Source organism: Dendrobates tinctorius, unplaced genomic scaffold (genome assembly GCF_039654945.1).
Source record: "Dendrobates tinctorius isolate UK_male_01 unplaced genomic scaffold, ASM3965494v1 ptg000008l, whole genome shotgun sequence".
Lineage (NCBI taxonomy): Eukaryota > Metazoa > Chordata > Amphibia > Anura > Dendrobatidae > Dendrobates > Dendrobates tinctorius.
The window spans coordinates 38,038,413-38,056,335 of NW_027361676.1; the positions used below are offsets into that span (position 1 = coordinate 38,038,413).

A 17,923-nucleotide genomic window follows, 5' to 3' on the forward strand; every position below is an offset into this window, starting at 1 on the left:
GGACAGCGTACAAAGGCTCATACCAACGTTGAACCGGGAGCGTAAAATGCGGGAGTACGAAGAGTCACTGGTGCAGTCCATAATGTTTTCCATTCCACCCGACAGCATTGTTGCTAGTGCTTTACAAAGCAGCTCTGTGCGTCGAGGCAGTGGAGGAAACTCTGCACAAAGAGGGAGCAGAGGCAGCGCCGCAGCACAAGGCAAGACCACTATGGCCCAAATGTGGCAAAGTTTTGTGTGTCCACCACAATTGTCTACACCATCAGCGACGCCTCGAGTCAGCAGGAGGCAACGCTTCCGTCAGATGGTGTCAGACTACATGTCTTGCCCTGTCGCTGTACTCCCAGATGGCTCTTCCCCCTTCAAGTTTTGGGTCTCTAAGCTGGATACATGGTCAGAGCTTAGCCAGTATGCATTGGAGGTGCTGGCTTGCCCTGCTGCCAGTGTATTATCGGAACGTGTCTTTAGTGCCGCAGGTGGTGTACTAACAGACCGTCGCACGCGACTATCTTCCGATAATGTTGACCGGCTGACTTTTCTGAAAATGAACAAGGCCTGGATCTCCAAAGACTTTGCCATTCCTCTTACAGACTAAATTAGTGGTTGGCAACTGTATCCAGGTCTGCTGGTGTGTTCATTTTTCTACCACCTGAACTATAATCCCTTTGCTTCAACACAGCCAGTTGTCGCTCAGATGTGTCGTCTGCACAGAGAAACACACTAGCTCCTGTGTTAGTGGGGTTCAGTAATGCCAGCTGATCCCCTGCTGTGTGGACGGCAAAGTCACCAGCTCCATCAACATTCAAACCACTACTGATTTTTAACCGTGCCCAACTTAGGTCTCTGGCTCCACTGTCTCTACTATTTCCCCTGACCTCCAACCCCGCCATCTACATCTCTGAAGTGGCGTCAGCACAATCTACACTTGTTCCTGTGTTCCTGTGGCTCAGTCCCATCAGTTTATCCCCTGATGTGTGTCCGGCAAGGTCTCCTGCTCTGTCCACATTCCCATAACCAGTAGTGGGAATGAGGACAGAGCTGGCGAACTTGCCGGACAAACATCAGGGGATCAACTGACGGGACTGAGCACCAGTAACACAGGAACAAGTGTAGATTGTGCTGACGCCACTTCAGAGATGTAGCTGGCGGGGTTGGAGGCCAGGGTAAATAGTAGAGACAGTGGAGCCAGAGGCCTAAGTGGAGCATGGTTAGAATCAGTAGTAGTCCACAACCTCCATAAAAACCGCTGCCCATTGGCCTCTGCATGCGGCATGCGTAATCCTGGGCTCCAACAGCGTCAGTTGGTGTTCAGAAGTGTCATCTCCACAGAGCCAAACACATTCGTTCGAGTGTTAGTGGGGTTCAGCACTGCCAGCTGTTCCCCTGCTGTGGAGATGGCAAGTCTCCTGCTGCCTTCACCTGCCAAAATCCAGTAGGCCACAGCCTGCTCCTCGCCTAATCCTGGGCTCCAACAGCGTCAGTTGGTGTTCAGAAGTGTCGTCTCCACAGAGCCAAACACATTCGTTAGAGTGTTAGTGGGGTTCAGCACTGCCAGCTGTTCCCCTGCTGTGGAGATGGCAAGTCTCCTGCTGCCTTCACCTGCCAAAATCCAGTAGGCCCCAGCCTGCTCCTCGCCTAATCCTGGGCTCCAACAGCGTCAGTTGGTGTTCGGAAGTGTCGTCTCCACAGAGCCAAACACCTTCGTTAGAGTGTTAGTGGGGTTCAGCACTGCCAGCTGTTCCCCTGCTGTGGAGATGGCAAGTCTCCTGCTGCCTTCACCTGCCAAAATCCAGTAGGCCCCAGCCTGCTCCTCGCCTAATCCTGGGCTCCAACAGCGTCAGTTGGTGTTCAGAAGTGTCGTCTCCACAGAGCCAAACACATTCGTTCGAGTGTTAGTGGGGTTCAGCACTGCCAGCTGTTCCCCTGCTGTGGAGATGGCAAGTCTCCTGCTGCCTTCACCTGCCAAAATCCAGTAGGCCACAGCCTGCTCCTCGCCTAATCCTGGGCTCCAACAGCGTCAGTTGGTGTTCAGAAGTGTCGTCTCCACAGAGCCAAACACATTCGTTAGAGTGTTAGTGGGGTTCAGCACTGCCAGCTGTTCCCCTGCTGTGGAGATGGCAAGTCTCCTGCTGCCTTCACCTGCCAAAATCCAGTAGGCCCCAGCCTGCTCCTCGCCTAATCCTGGGCTCCAACAGCGTCAGTTGGTGTTCAGAAGTGTCGTCTCCACAGAGCCAAACACATTCGTTCAAGTGTTAGTGGGGTTCATCATTGCCAGCTGATCCCCTGCTGTGGAGATGGCAGTCTCTCCTGCTGTCTCCGCATTACAAAGACAGTAGGCCTCTGCCTACACCCTCCTATTTCCTGGGCTTCAACACAGCCAGTTGTCGTTCGGAAGTGCCGTCCACACGGAAAGAGATACTTGCTCCCGTGTCTCAGTGGGGTTCAGTAATGTCAGCTGATCCCCTGCTGTGTGGATGGCAGTCTCTTCTGCTGTCACCTCATTCAAAATACAGTAGGGCTCTGCCTATACCCTCCTATTTCCTGGGCTTCAACACAGCCAGTTGTAGTTCGGAAGTGCCGTCCACACGGAAAGAGATACTTGCTCCCGTGTCTCAGTGGGGTTCAGTAACGTCAGCTGATCCCCTGCTGTGTGGATGGCAGTCTCTCCTGCTGTCACCTCATTCAAAATACAGTAGGCCTCTGCCTACACCCTCCTATTTCCTGGGCTTCAACACAGCCAGTTGTAGTTCGGAAGTGCCGTCCACACGGAAAGAGATACTTGCTCCCGTGTCTCAGTGGGGTTCAGTAACGTCAGCTGATCCCCTGCTGTGTGGATGGCAGTCTCTCCTGCTGTAAACTCATTCAAAATACAGTAGGCCTCTGCCTACACCCTCCTATTTCCTGGGCTTCAACACAGCCAGTTGTAGTTCGGAAGTGCCGTCCACACGGAAAGAGATACTTGCTCCCGTGTCTCAGTGGGGTTCAGTAACGTCAGCTGATCCCCTGCTGTGTGGATGGCAGTCTCTCCTGCTGTAAACTCATTCAAAATACAGTAGGCCTCTGCCTACACCCTCCTATTTCCTGGGCTTCAACACAGCCAGTTGTAGTTCGGAAGTGCCGTCCACACGGAAAGAGATACTTGCTCCCGTGTCTCAGTGGGGTTCAGTAACGTCAGCTGATCCCCTGCTGTGTGGATGGCAGTCTCTCCTGCTGTAAACTCATTCAAAATACAGTAGGCCTCTGCCTACACCCTCCTATTTCCTGGGCTTCAACACAGCCAGTTGTAGTTCGGAAGTGCCGTCCACACGGAAAGAGATACTTGCTCCCGTGTCTCAGTGGGGTTCAGTAACGTCAGCTGATCCCCTGCTGTGTGGATGGCAGTCTCTCCTGCTGTAAACTCATTCAAAATACAGTAGGCCTCTGCCTACACCCTCCTATTTCCTGGGCTTCAACACAGCCAGTTGTAGTTCGGAAGTGCCGTCCACACGGAAAGAGATACTTGCTCCCGTGTCTCAGTGGGGTTCAGTAACGTCAGCTGATCCCCTGCTGTGTGGCTGGCAGTCTCTCCTGCTGTAAACTCATTCAAAATACAGTAGGCCTCTGCCTACACCCTCCTATTTCCTGGGCTTCAACACAGCCAGTTGTAGTTCGGAAGTGCCGTCCACACGGAAAGAGATACTTGCTCACGTGTCTCAGTGGGGTTCAGTAACGTCAGCTGATCCCCTGCTGTGTGGATGGCAGTCTCTCCTGCTGTAAACTCATTCAAAATACAGTAGGCCTCTGCCTACACCCTCCTATTTCCTGGGCTTCAACACAGCCAGTTGTAGTTCGGAAGTGCCGTCCACACGGAAAGAGATACTTGCTCCCGTGTCTCAGTGGGGTTCAGTAATGTCAGCTGATCCCCTGCTGTGTGGATGGCAGTCTCTCCTGCTGTCACCTCATTCAAAATACAGTAGGCCTCTGCCTACACCGTCCTATTTCCTGGGCTTCAACACAGCCAGTTGTAGTTCGGAAGTGCCGTCCACACGGAAAGAGATACTTGCTCCCGTGTCTCAGTGGGGTTCAGTAACGTCAGCTGATCCCCTGCTGTGTGGATGGCAGTCTCTCCTGCTGTCACCTCATTCAAAATACAGTAGGCCTCTGCCTACACCCTCCTATTTCCTGGGCTTCAACACAGCCAGTTGTAGTTCGGAAGTGCCGTCCACACGGAAAGAGATACTTGCTCCCGTGTCTCAGTGGGGTTCAGTAATGTCAGCTGATCCCCTGCTGTGTGGATGGCAGTCTCTCCTGCTGTCACCTCATTCAAAATACAGTAGGCCTCTGCCTACACCGTCCTATTTCCTGGGCTTCAACACAGCCAGTTGTAGTTCGGAAGTGCCGTCCACACGGAAAGAGATACTTGCTCCCGTGTCTCAGTGGGGTTCAGTAACGTCAGCTGATCGCCTGCTGTGTGGATGGCAGTCTCTCCTGCTGTCACCTCATTCAAAATACAGTAGGCCTCTGCCTACACCCTCCTATTTCCTGGGCTTCAACACAGCCAGTTGTAGTTCGGAAGTGCCGTCCACACGGAAAGAGATACTTGCTCCCGTGTCTCAGTGGGGTTCAGTAATGTCAGCTGATCCCCTGCTGTGTGGATGGCAGTCTCTCCTGCTGTCACCTCATTCAAAATACAGTAGGCCTCTGCCTACACCCTCCTATTTCCTGGGCTTCAACACAGCCAGTTGTAGTTCGGAAGTGCCGTCCACACGGAAAGAGATACTTGCTCCCGTGTCTCAGTGGGGTTCAGTAATGTCAGCTGATCCCCTGCTGTGTGGATGGCAGTCTCTCCTGCTGTCACCTCATTCAAAATACAGTAGGCCTCTGCCTACACCCTCCTATTTCCTGGGCTTCAACACAGCCAGTTGTAGTTCGGAAGTGCCGTCCACACGGAAAGAGATACTTGCTCCCGTGTCTCAGTGGGGTTCAGTAACGTCAGCTGATCCCCTGCTGTGTGGATAGCAGTCTCTCCTGCTGTAACCTCATTCGAAATACAGTAGGCCTCTGCCTACACCCTCCTATTTCCTGGGCTTCAACACAGCCAGTTGTAGTTCGGAAGTGCCGTCCACACGGAAAGAGATACTTGCTCCCGTGTCTCAGTGGGGTTCAGTAATGTCAGCTGATCCCCTGCTGTGTGGATGGCAGTCTCTCCTGCTGTCACCTCATTCAAAATACAGTAGGCCTCTGCCTACACCCTCCTATTTCCTGGGCTTCAACACAGCCAGTTGTAGTTCGGAAGTGCCGTCCACACGGAAAGAGATACTTGCTCCCGTGTCTCAGTGGGGTTCAGTAATGTCAGCTGATCCCCTGCTGTGTGGATGGCAAAGTCTCCTGCTGCCTACACAGTCGTACCACTACTGATTTTTAACCGTGCTCCAATTAGGCCTGTGGCTCCACTGTCTCTCGTATTTCCCCTGTCCTCCAACCCTGCCAGTTACAGCTCCGAAGTGGCGTCTGCACAATCCACACTTGTTCCTGTGTTACAGGTGTTCAGTCCGGTCAGTTAATCCCCTGATGTGTGTCCGGCAATGTCGCCTGCTCTGTCCACATTCCCATTATGGGAATGTGGACAGAGCAGGCGACATTGCCGGACACACATCAGGGGATTAACTGACCGGACTGAACACCTGTAACACAGGAACAAGTGTGGATTGTGCAGACGCCACTTCGGAGCTGTAACTGGCGGGGTTGGAGGACAGGGGAAATACGAAAATCAGTGAAGCCACAGGCCTAAGTGGAGCTTGGTTCAAATTAGTAGTCTACAACCGATCTTAAAATTTCTTCAATGCAGCCTCAGCCTGCTCCGTGCTTGTCCCTGGGCTTCAACACAGCCAGTTGTTGCTCGGAAGTGCCGTCTTCACAGAGTAAAACACTAGCTCCTGTGTTTGTGGGGTTCAGTAACGTCAGCTGTTCCCCTGCTGTTTTGATGGCAATCTGTCCTGCTGCCTCCCAATTGACAGCACATCAGGCCTCAGCCTGCTAAGTGCTTGTCCTGGGCTCCAACATCGCCAGTTGCTGCTCATAACTGACTTTGGCACGGGTACTCCCTCCTGCCCAGCTTGGTTCCAGCCCTGCCTGCTGTTTCCGGGAAGTGTCAATGTCAGTTTGCCACCCCAAGTTGCCATGTCATGTTGCGGTTGGGTTAGCTGAGGCTAGGGTGCCAGCAGTTTAGGTGCTTCCTATGTGGACTGCGGGTTCTGGTAAGAAAGGCTTGTTCCATAGTGCCAGTAGGACAAGCACCCCCTGTAGGACTGTGTGATTCGGTAACTGCGGCCAGCTTGCGGCATGCCAACTTTGCTTTTCAGGGGTAACTTCTGATACCCCTCCGGGTTCCAGCACCGTCAGCTGGTTCTCGTCAGAGCCTTTGGCCTAGGTGCCTCCATCTTGGTATCCGAGTTCCGGCAACGTCTGCTGGTCCTTGGTAGTGCTTTGTAGCACAGGTACCTCCTGCTTAGTAACCGGGTTCCAGCACCGTCAGCTGGTCCTCGGTTGTGCCATTGGCTCTTATTCCTTCTGCTGCCCCTCCGGGTGCCAGCACTGTCAGCTGGTCCTCGCTATTTCCATTTGCTCTTGCAGCTTATGCTACCCCTCCGGGTTCCAGCACCGTCAGCTGGTTCTCGTCAGAGCCTTTGGCCTAGGTGCCTCCATCTCGGTATCCGAGTTCCGGCAACGTCTGCTGGTCCTTGGTAGTGCTTTGTAGCACAGGTACCTCCTGCTTAGTAACCGGGTTCCAGCACCGTCAGCTGGTCCTCGGTTGTGCCATTGGCTCTTATTCCTTCTGCTGCCCCTCCGGGTGCCAGCACTGTCAGCTGGTCCTCGCTATTTCCATTTGCTCTTGCAGCTTATGCTACCCCTCCGGGTTCCAGCACCGTCAGCTGGTTCTCGTCAGAGCCTTTGGCCTAGGTGCCTCCATCTCGGTATCCGAGTTCCGGCAACGTCTGCTGGTCCTTGGTAGTGCTTTGTAGCACAGGTACCTCCTGCTTAGTAACCGGGTTCCAGCACCATCAGCTGGTCCTCGGTAGTGCCATTGGCTCTTGTTCCTTCTGCTGCCCCTCCGGGTGCCAGTACCGTCAGCTGGTTCAAGAGGACAAAGAACAGGAAGACAACCACCAAGATGCAGAACAACAAGAGAGAGAAGACAAAGAAGCATAAAAAAAACAAAGCAGAAGAACATTAAGCATAAGACTAATACTCTGAGCAAATGATATTATCTTATTTATAAGCAGAAGAAGACTAAGCAGTGTATGGGGGTGAGTCCGTTCCTCCTAGTGGTGCCCCTGGAAAAGGCCTGCTGCTGCAGGCCAAACTGAACGCGGACAAATCCTGTTGTAAATCTTTTGTGACAGGCAGAACGGAAGGTGTAAACTTCTAACTTTTCTAGATAACAACTACAGGAATGCCTGACACAAACAAGAATATGATGAAGAAGAATAGGAAGAAGATGAAGAAGCTGAATATGTAGAATAATAATTGTTGAATAAGAAGAATATGAAGAATGTAAGAAAAGGAAGAAGAAGAAGAAGAAGAATGTAAAAAAAGGAAGTAGAAGAATTTAAAAAAGGAAGAAGAAGAAGAATGTAAAAAAAGGAATAAGAAGAAGAATGTAAAAAAAGGAAGAAGAAGAAGAATGTAAAAAAAGGAAGTAGAAGAATGTAAAAAAAGGAAGAAGAAGAAGAAAAATGTAAAAAAAGGAATAAGAAGAAGAAGAAGAAGGTAAAAAAAGGAAGAAGAATAAGAAAGAAGAAGAAAGAAGAAGAAGACATACATGTCTGGCAAAATATAAATGAGGCTAACATAGTCAATATCTTTGTAACTCCTAACATCTTTAAAAAAAAAGTTTAATTCCTGCTATTCCATTTGATTGGGCTAAACCTCTATGGCTTTAATGTCTCCTCCACCTCCCACAATACATTCTACATTATTCTTAGTTGTTTTTCTTCATGTAGAATTAACCTACAAGGAAAGAAAGGGTTTTTTTTAATTCCGATATTTTGGCCCCATTGACTTGCATTGGTTCCCGGTATCGGAATCGGCGATACCGATACTTTTTTTTAAGATCGGCCGATCCATTCCGATCCGATATTTTCAAGTATCGGCTGGTATCGCTCAACTCTAATCTTTACCCTTTTATTTTCAGATGTGCAAAAGAATATTTCATCTAAACACGATTTTACAGGAATAATTGCAACTCAGGAATAACTGTAACTTTTTCAATATATTTTTGCTTTTGATTATTCTGCTTAACCCCTTTCCGACATCGGACGTACATTTACGCTGGTGTCGGACTCCCTCACCGCTGGAGTCCACATCTTTCCGGAGACGTTAGCTGTTTTGAACAGCTGACAAGTACCCGGAACATCCGTGGGTGGAATCACGATCCACCTGCGGCTATTAACTCGTTAAATACGCTGTCAAACTCTGACAGTGGCAATTAACCTGTGCCACGTGATCGCAGGTCACCAGTGTGTTGGCGGAGGTCTCTTGGAGACCTTTATGGTTGTCACGGCCGGCTTGCTGTGAGCACTGCCCAGTGATCAGCGCTCATAGCAAATGAGTAATTTAGCTACATATAGGCGATGTGATCATCGCCTGTATGTAGCAGAGCCGATCAAGCTATGGTAGCTTCTAGTAACCCTTGGAGACTAATGAAGCATACCAAAAGTAAAAAAAAGTTATTAAAAATATAAAAAAAAATAAAAAATATAAAAGTTCAAATCAGCCCCCTTTCGCCCTATTCAAAATAAAACAATTAAAAAAATCAAACATACACATATTTGGTATTGCTGCATTCAGAATTGCCCGATCTATCAATAAAAAAGGGAAAAAAAGTAAAAATGCCAGAATTACATTGTTTTGGTCGCTGCGACAGTGCATTGAAATGCAATAACGGGTGATCAAAAAATCCCATGTGCACCAAAATGGTATCATTAAAACCGTGAGCTCAACACACAAAAAATTAGCCCTCACCCAACCCGAGATCCCAAAAAATGGAGACGCTACGGGTATTGGAAAATGGCGCATTTTTTTGGTTTTAACAAAGTTTGGAATTTTTTTCACCACATAGATAAAAAAGAACCCAAACATGTTTGGTGTCTATGAAATCATAATGACCTGGAAAATCATAATGGCAGGTCAGTTTTAGCATTTAGTGAACCCAGTAAAAACAAAAACCGAGAGTGGGATTGCACTTTTTTGCAATTTCACCGCACTTGGAATTTTTTTCCCGTTTTCTAATACACGACACGGTAAAACCAATGATGCCACTCAAAAGTACAACTTCAATATATAGAGATTAGGGCGCACTACATACCCTAACAAATGAAGGGAGGTGCAAAACTGGTAGTGTGGGACACAATAATGAAGAAGAAAAGCACTACTGTAAGTAGTATGCACACTACACCAGTTATATAGAAAATAAGTGAATAACAGTTTTTTTGGCACACAATAACAGCAAGTTAAAAGGACTGACAAAGCCCAATGTCAAATGTATAAAGATTAGTCCTAGCCCAGACAGATGGGCAGAGTGAAAACAGCCCCGCAAGAAACAGCATCAAGTGTGCAAGCATGGTAGCAGCAAAAGAAAGATTACCACAATAGAATAATCCGTGCTGAGAGATGAAACGGGCAGGACCCAGGAAGGGAGCCCGGAAGAGTGGGGCTGTTTTCACTCTGCCCATCTGTTTTGGGCTAGGACTGATCTTTATACATTTGTCATTGAGATGTCAGTCCTTTTAGTCCCAATACATTACTATTATAATTATGTCATATTTTTGAAGGTATTGAAGCCCTTCAGTTGTGTCCTCATAATATTTTTCTGCTCAATATATTTTTTATTGGAAGCCGCATACTTGTACATTTTCGGTGGCTCTCTATATTATAGATGTCATGAGCTGAATCTCTTTTTCAGATATTATATACCTATATGATCTTCCATATGTTATATGTATCATATGTGTTTTATTTTGTCTGTGCTTTGGCAGGTACCCGGTTTAGGGTTCATCCTCAGTTTTAATTATGTTTTATCATGCTCTTGCTGTTATTGTGTGCCAATAAAGCTGTTATTCACTTATTTTCTATATAACTGGTGTAGTGTGCATACTTATAGTAGTGCTTTTCTTCTTCTTCTTCAAAAGTACAACTTGTCCCACAAAAAACAAGCCCTCACATGGTCATATTGATGGAAAAATAAAAAAGTTATGGCTCTGGGAAGAGGGGGAGTGAAAAATAAAAATGGAAAAACAAAAATACATCAGGGGTTAAGGGGGTAAATCCATTGACACAGTGTTACTTACTTTAACAATACTGAATAAAGGTAAGCTGGTACAAGTAAAATCTTAAAAACTGAACTCTACAAAAATTGACAATGAAAACCATTATTTACTTTACAATAGTAAATCTTACAGTTCTAATGAAAAGTTTTTCTGAAAAGAAATTACTTTTTTCTTTTCTTTCTGAGAATCGACCTGGAAATGGTCAAAATTGAAAGAAAAAAGCTGTACAATCTAAAATGTCGCAGAACACTCTATCGAGCCATAAATGTGCTTGTTAATCACAAAGCATGGGCATTATTTGAAGTAACTGGATGTGTTGATTATCAGCTCGATTGCTTTCTGCTCAAAAGATCTGTCATATTCTATCAGCCGTGAGTTTCTTTTTTTTGCTACGTGCCAGTGCTTCAACAATAAATGTATTAAGTCCAATAACGGCATCGCCATTCTATACTGCTTGATAGATTTGCGAAACAGAGACTGATTGCTGTGTCAGGATGACATCAGCAATTCTTCAGGAAATGTCTGAAAGTAATCTGTCTGTAGCTTGTGCCTACAAGAAGAAAATGACAAATTGATCATCTCTTGATTGTGCTTTTTCCATTGTTTAAAATTAATATAATGAAAATCCAACAAAGGACATTTAATGTCTATTTTTATTTCTACTTTTCGACAGCTAATGAAAACTTTATTTTCTTACTTATTATTCTCAGTTAAAATAAAATCTGACAGCGCATTCATTGAAAAAAAACAATGTTTTATTCCTTATGCAAATGAGCGTACCAAAGCACTTTCCAAGGCTTTGGTTCCATGGCTTTATTTTCCACCCATTGACAATATATTATGTTTGACTAACATCTCACCGGCTGCGTAGCCAGTCAAGAAGAAGAAAGCAGTGGGGCTCAGGAAGTGATTTGACATGCCCGAATGTCATTCCTTGTGTCATTTCTCATTATTACACATAATTTAATTTAGGGGCATCTATGGATTGATTTCTTTGCCTGTGTGGATTGGACGAACTGATAATCACATCTGGTGAGAATTTCAAGCTGTGTTAAGTGTTCAAAGATTTTTTATGCCCACAAAAAATCCGTATGATAAAGTATAATCTATAGATAATGTTTTAACCACTTCACGACCTGACGTATTTACTTCATACAGTGGGTCGTGTCCCGGCACTTGATGCAGGCTCTGGAGCTGACTCGCTTCTTTTCAGGCACATGACAGCAGATTTGATCAGCCACAAGTGGAATTACATTTTTTGGTCCCCGCAACATTGTAATATACTGCAATAACAGGCTATCAAAACATCGTATCTACCCCAAAATGCTATCAATAAAATCATTAGCTCGCTGATAAAAAATAATGCCTCACAGAGTCCCAGATCCCGAAAAATGGAGATGCTATGGGTCTCGGAAAATGATGCCTTTTTTTTTTTACAAATGGATTTTTTTTTCACCACTTAAATAAAAAAATAAAAAAGATCCTATATATTTCTGGTATCTGAAAACTCTTAAAGACACGGAGAATCATAATAGTATGTTAGTTTTAGCATTTAGTGAACATGGTAAGAAAAAAATATAATTGTGGGTTGGACTTCACATTTTTTTGCAATTTCACCACACTTGGAATTTTTCCCGTTTTACAGTACACTATATGGTAATATCAATGGTGTTGTTCAAACTCGTCCCACAAAAAACAAGTGCTCACTCATATTGATGAAAAATAAAAAAAGTTATGGTTCTGGAAGGAAGAGGAGCAAAAAACTAAAACGCAAAAATGGAAAATCCCATGGTCATGAAGGGGTGAAACATGGTTAGCTATTTTTGGAAGTGTGGCTATAGGTAGAAAAATGTTCTCCCTGCAGCCACTCACTGATCATTACAGACTATGACATTAACTATGAGCTCACTGTGTACGGAGTGGTGACTTTTACAATAACCGATACCCTTGATGACAGGAAACAATTGACTATTGATCAAATAAAATCATCTCTGCTGAAGGATACCAATTTTCTATACAGTTATCGTTTCCATATGAATCTACACACCTGGCTCTATTTAATTCCTGCTATCTGCTCCACGCATTTGCTCTTTACTGTATATCTTGTTGTCCTCACAGATCCAGGTGTCATCTATTATGACCTGCTCTGATCTTCTCCAGTTTGTGTTACTCAAGAAGAACTACTGCTTAGAAAATCCACGAAAGCCCATAATAGCATTCACAAGCCATGGATTCTAGAGATGAAGTGGCATTAACACCAATGTACAGGATACAGAGGACCTAATTGGAATTGTCTTCCAACAGGAGGTCATCCAGGCTGTGCATGACTTGATGTTGTATGAAAGCTTTGCCTCAAACTCCTCCTGTTATATCTGTCACTCTTCAAACCCTAGGGAAAGCAATCTGGAAATTAAGTGGTTAATATCCTCACTGCTGTAAAGATGAAAGTCGGGACATCTAAAAAAAAAAGATGATGATTTATTCTCTCAACGTGTTTCAAAGTCACTGGGACTTCTTCAGGAATGCTTAAACTTTCAATATCGTACATACTGTTTAAATAAGTTGCACATTCAAAAAGGCGCCAGAAAAAAGTCACATGTCTAACAGTGTCAACGTTCATAAGATAGACATATGGTACAGCACATGACATATGCGGATCATCTATAGGAACAAACAAGATTAATAGTATTTAATATAATCATACAATCTTTTATATTTTTATAGGTTCGTTCAAAGAGGAAAAGGAAGAAATAATTTTTTATATTAAAAAAAATAAATACTTATTTTGTGTGGAAATGAACTTGCTTCAAAAAGTACAAACAGGAGTCTGATCCACTCATCAGCCGCCCACGCCACAAATTAGGCCAGTAGAGGCTCAATTAAAGACGAAGAAATCAAGTATTAAATTTGGCGCTCAATCAGCTTTATACCAACAATGCAGTTACCATCATCAAAAAACAGGGCGACAATTTGTTTTTTCAAAAATGTATATTGTGAATTAAAAATAAATGTATATGTAGGATAAAATATATGTGAGTGAATAAAAACATAATTGCTGTATATGAAAAATGCAAATAACTGTGTGAAAAAAATATACGTATAAACATAAAGAATGATTATTACATATGTGTAAATTATATTAATTAATAAATTTTATTACTGTTCAAACCCTGCCACTTCAACTCACACATCTGGGACATTCTTCTTGGTGATCATCTTGACATCTCCTGCCCATTTTGATGGTGACCCTAAAGCTTGTCGGGACTTTGTGAACAACAAATACACTTTGAACTTAATCCTCAAAAACTTTTTTCTGACTGGATAAAAGTGGCATTTATTTTATCTTTGTTGTCTGGAGATGCCTTTACTTGAGCCGCACTATTATGATCACATCATGATGCTTTTTCTACCTTTCAACCAGATTACTCTTTGTAAAGTTGTAGGGTCGGTGGCCGAGCTGGGGGGGTGGTCCCTCATCATGCCACGCAGAGATGAACAGAGACAAATAGAGGCCATTTTCGGGTACAACAGGTCCAAGTTTAATCGTGCTCTCACCGTCCGACTGACAGCCCTCACATTACAACACAGTACCTCACTCATGGCCCTCCATGTCCAGGGCCGCTTCACACACCGTGTTTTTCGCCTGGGACGTATATATACGTCCTGTCCCTTTTTCCTTGCTGACGCACTGACAGCTTCCGGCACTGTGGCTGCCATAGGCCTAATCACCGACAGTCCTTTCACTGGTCAAACGTCGTCCTTAACACGGCATGCCTACTCTCTTTTACTCGTCTCTGTTGTGGTATTCCTGTCAGGACCACCCCCCTGATGTTCTCTCTCCTCAGTCCACCTGGTTTGGATTCTCCTCACAGCGCACAGACTGTCGTAGTCCTCCTGTCACTGGAGCTCCCCCTGGGGACTGGAACTTTCTGGAACCCTCCCACAGTATTTATAGCATTCCCGAAACCCCTGTCACTGTAACTCCGCCCCCATGACCAACAGTTTCTCAAGCCCTGAGCTGATGTCAAGTCCTTTGCTCACACTCCTCCCTGCCATCTAATGGTCAACCCGAGGTACTGCACGTCCACTACACTTTCCTAGCTGTTTCCCCATTGTAGTAACTGTCACCTATCTAAACTATGCAAACCTATCTTTCTCTATTCTGACACGTCCGTCCATCCGTCAGGTCACCTTTCCTACAAAGTTTTGATGAGTCAGGTTGTGTCCATTCTTCCGCTGATTCTAAACTCTGGCTCAGATGAGTGACTGTTGGATGCTATCAAGTTTTGTATCCTGCTTCAGACTTGGCCTTGGATAAAAGCCCTCTCCTAGCAGGTTTCTAATCTACTCTCTGGTAAATAGGGATTCACTGTATATTAATTAAGTGTCTCAAAAGTAAATAATACATAATACATAACATACTAACAAGCTAACTAGTAGTAGCAGCCAATGAGATTGATAGAGAGGAAAGACTCTTAGAGGTGAGCTAAACAAAGAGAGAAGAAAACACTAAACTAACTATAATACTGTAAGAACACTTACTAGTCTTCTTCAAATTATAATAGTCCTTATTATTCTTCTTTAAATTATTTTGGTATTGACTAGCAGTTAGATTAAAGTGGTTATACACTGAATATTAAATGGGAGTCTCTAAAGTAAATAAAAGATAACTTTTATTAACCCCTTAGTGACAGAGCCATTTTACAGCTTAATGACCAGGCCAATTTTTACAATTCTGACCACTGTCACTTTATGAGGTTATAACTCTGGAACGCTTTAACGGATCCCGCTGATTCTGAGTTTGTTTTTTTGTGACATATTTTACTTCATGCTAGTGGTAAAATTTCTTCTATATGACTTGTGTTTATTTATGAAGAAAATGGAAATATGGCAAAAATTTTAAAAATTTTGCAATTTTCAAACTTTAAATTTTTATGCCCTTAAATCAGAGAGATATGTCACACAAATTTCTTAATAAATAACATTTCCCACATGTCTACTTTACATCAGCATAATTTTGGAAACAAATTTTTGTTTGTTAGGAAGTTATAGGGGTTAAAAGTTGACCAGCGGTTTTTCATTTTTACAACAAAATTTACAAAACCATTTTTTTAGGGACCACATCATATTTAAAGTCATTTTGAGGAGTGTACATGACAGAAAATACCCAATAGTGACACCATTCTAAAAACTGGACCCCTCAAGGTGCTCAAAACCAGATTCAAGAAGTTTATTAACCCTTTACGTGCTTCACAGGAACTGAAGCAATGTGGAAGGAAAAAATTACCATTTAACTTTTTTTGCAAAAAATTTATTGAGAACCAATTTTTTTTATTTTCACAAATGTTAAAAGAGAAAATGAACCACAAAATTTGCTGTGCAATTTCTCCTGAATATGCCGATACCCAATATTTTGGGGTAAACCACTTTTTGGGCGCCCATCAGAGCTCGCAAGGGAAGGAGCGCCATTTGACTTTTTCAACGCAGAATTGGCTGGAATTGAGATCGGACGCCATGTTGCATTTGGAGAGCCCCTGATGTGCCTAAACAGTGGAAACCCCCAACAAGTGATTTTGGAAACTAGACCACTTAATGAACTTATCTAGATGTGTGGTGAGCACGTTGAACCTACAAGTGCTTCACAGAAGTTTATAACGTTGAGCCATGAAAATAAAAAATCATTTTTTCCACAAAAATGATCTTTTCGCACCTCAAATTTTTATTTTTACAAGGGTAACAGGAGAAATTAGACCCCCTCAATTGTTGTGCAATTTGCCCTTATACGCCCATACCCCATATGTGGGGGTAAACCACTGTTTGGGTGCACGGCAGAGCTCAGAAGGGAAGGAGCACCGTTTGACTTTTTTCAATGCTGAATTGGCTGGAATTGAGATTGGACTTGGAAGAGTAGTGACGTTTTGGAATGCAGACTTTGATTGAATGGTCTGCGGGTGTCATGTTGCATTTGCAGAGCCCCTGATGTGCCTAAACAGTAGAATCCCCCACAAGTTAACCCATTTTGGAAACTAGACCCGCCAAGGAGATGATCTAGATGTGTGGTGAGCACTTTGAACCCCCAAGTGCTTCACAGAAGTTTATAAATACAGAGTTATGAAAATAAAAAAACATTTTTCCTCAAAAATGATTTTTTAGCCCCGTCTTTTTTATTTTTCCAAGGGTAACAGGAGAAATTGGACCACAAAAGTTGTGCAATTTGTCCTGAGTATGCTGACACCCCATATGTGGGGTTAACCACTGTTTGGGCACATGGGAGAGCTCGGAAGGGAAGGAGCGCCATTTTGAAATGCAGACTTTGATGGAATGTTCTACGGGCGCCATGTTGCATTTGCAGAGCCCCTTATGTGCCTAAACAGTAGAAACCCCCCACAAGTGACTCATTTTGGAAACTAGATCCCCAAGGAGCTTATCTAGTTGTGCGGTGAGCACTTTGAACCCCCAAGTGCTTCACAAAAGTTTATAACGGAGAGCTGTGAAAATAAAAAATCTTTTTTTCCACAAGTGATTTTTTTAGCCACTTTTTTTTATTTTCCCAAGGGTAGCAGGAGAAATTAGACCCCCAAAGTTGATGTGCAATTTGTCCTGAGTACGATGATGCCCCATATGTGGGGGTAAACCACTGTTTGACTTTTGGAATGCAATCAATGGCATCAATGGAGGCGCCATGTCATGTTTGGAGACCCCCTGATGTGCCTACATGGTGGAAACCCCTCACTTCTAGCTCCAGCCCTAAGCCCAACACACCCAAACCCTAACCCTAATCCCAACCCTAATCCTAATCCCTAACCCTAATCCTAACCCTAATCCCAAACTTAGCCTTAATCCTAACCCTAATTCCAACCCTTACCTTAATTCTAACTCTAACTCTAACCCTAACCCTACTTCTAACCCTATCCCTAATTCCAACCCTAACCCTAATTCTAACCCTAACCCTATCCCTAAATATATTTTCTTTATTTCATTATATTTCCCTAAGTAATGGGGTGATAAAGGGGGGTTATTTACTATTTTTTTTATTTTTATCACTGATAGGGTTTATCACAGTGATCAAAAAGTACAATGAATGAATGGAATCTGATGGCCGCCAGATTCGGCGGGCGCACTGCGCATGCGCCCACCATTTTCTTTCCGGACCATGATGGCAGCGCCCACTGGAGAAGGCAGGAGAGCCCAAGGACCAGGAGGACCACCGGGAGGTACCGGGGTGGAATCGGGGACCCTATTTCTCTCTCCCCGATGTGCAATCACATCAAAGGAGAGAGAAAGTGAAAGGAAAATCTTGTCTTTTTTTGCGGTCGCCGTTATATGGTTAATAATGGTGATCACAAAAGCAGTGTCGGTAAAAACTGACCTGAATCATGTTCTCTGGGGTCTCGGCTACACCCGGCAGTCAAGACCCCGGAGAAAATCTGACTCTGGGAGGCGCTATACACTTTTTCCACAGTGCCATTAATTAACAGCGCTGTGGTTTAAGTACCCTTAACAACCGCCGTTAAAAGATGTATCGGCAGTTGTTAAGGGGTTAATAATCTAAAAGCAACCCAGAATGATAATACATGACCAAAGTAAAGTTTATTAAATTAAAACAAATTGGAACA

General features: G+C 44.3%; 1 protein-coding gene across 2 annotated transcripts in view; it reads right to left on the bottom strand.

Moving 5' to 3' along the window:
• Window positions 1-17,923, bottom strand: part of SPOCK3 (SPARC (osteonectin), cwcv and kazal like domains proteoglycan 3) — a 584,466-nt gene that overhangs the window by 40,692 nt on the left and 525,851 nt on the right. The window lies entirely within an intron of this gene.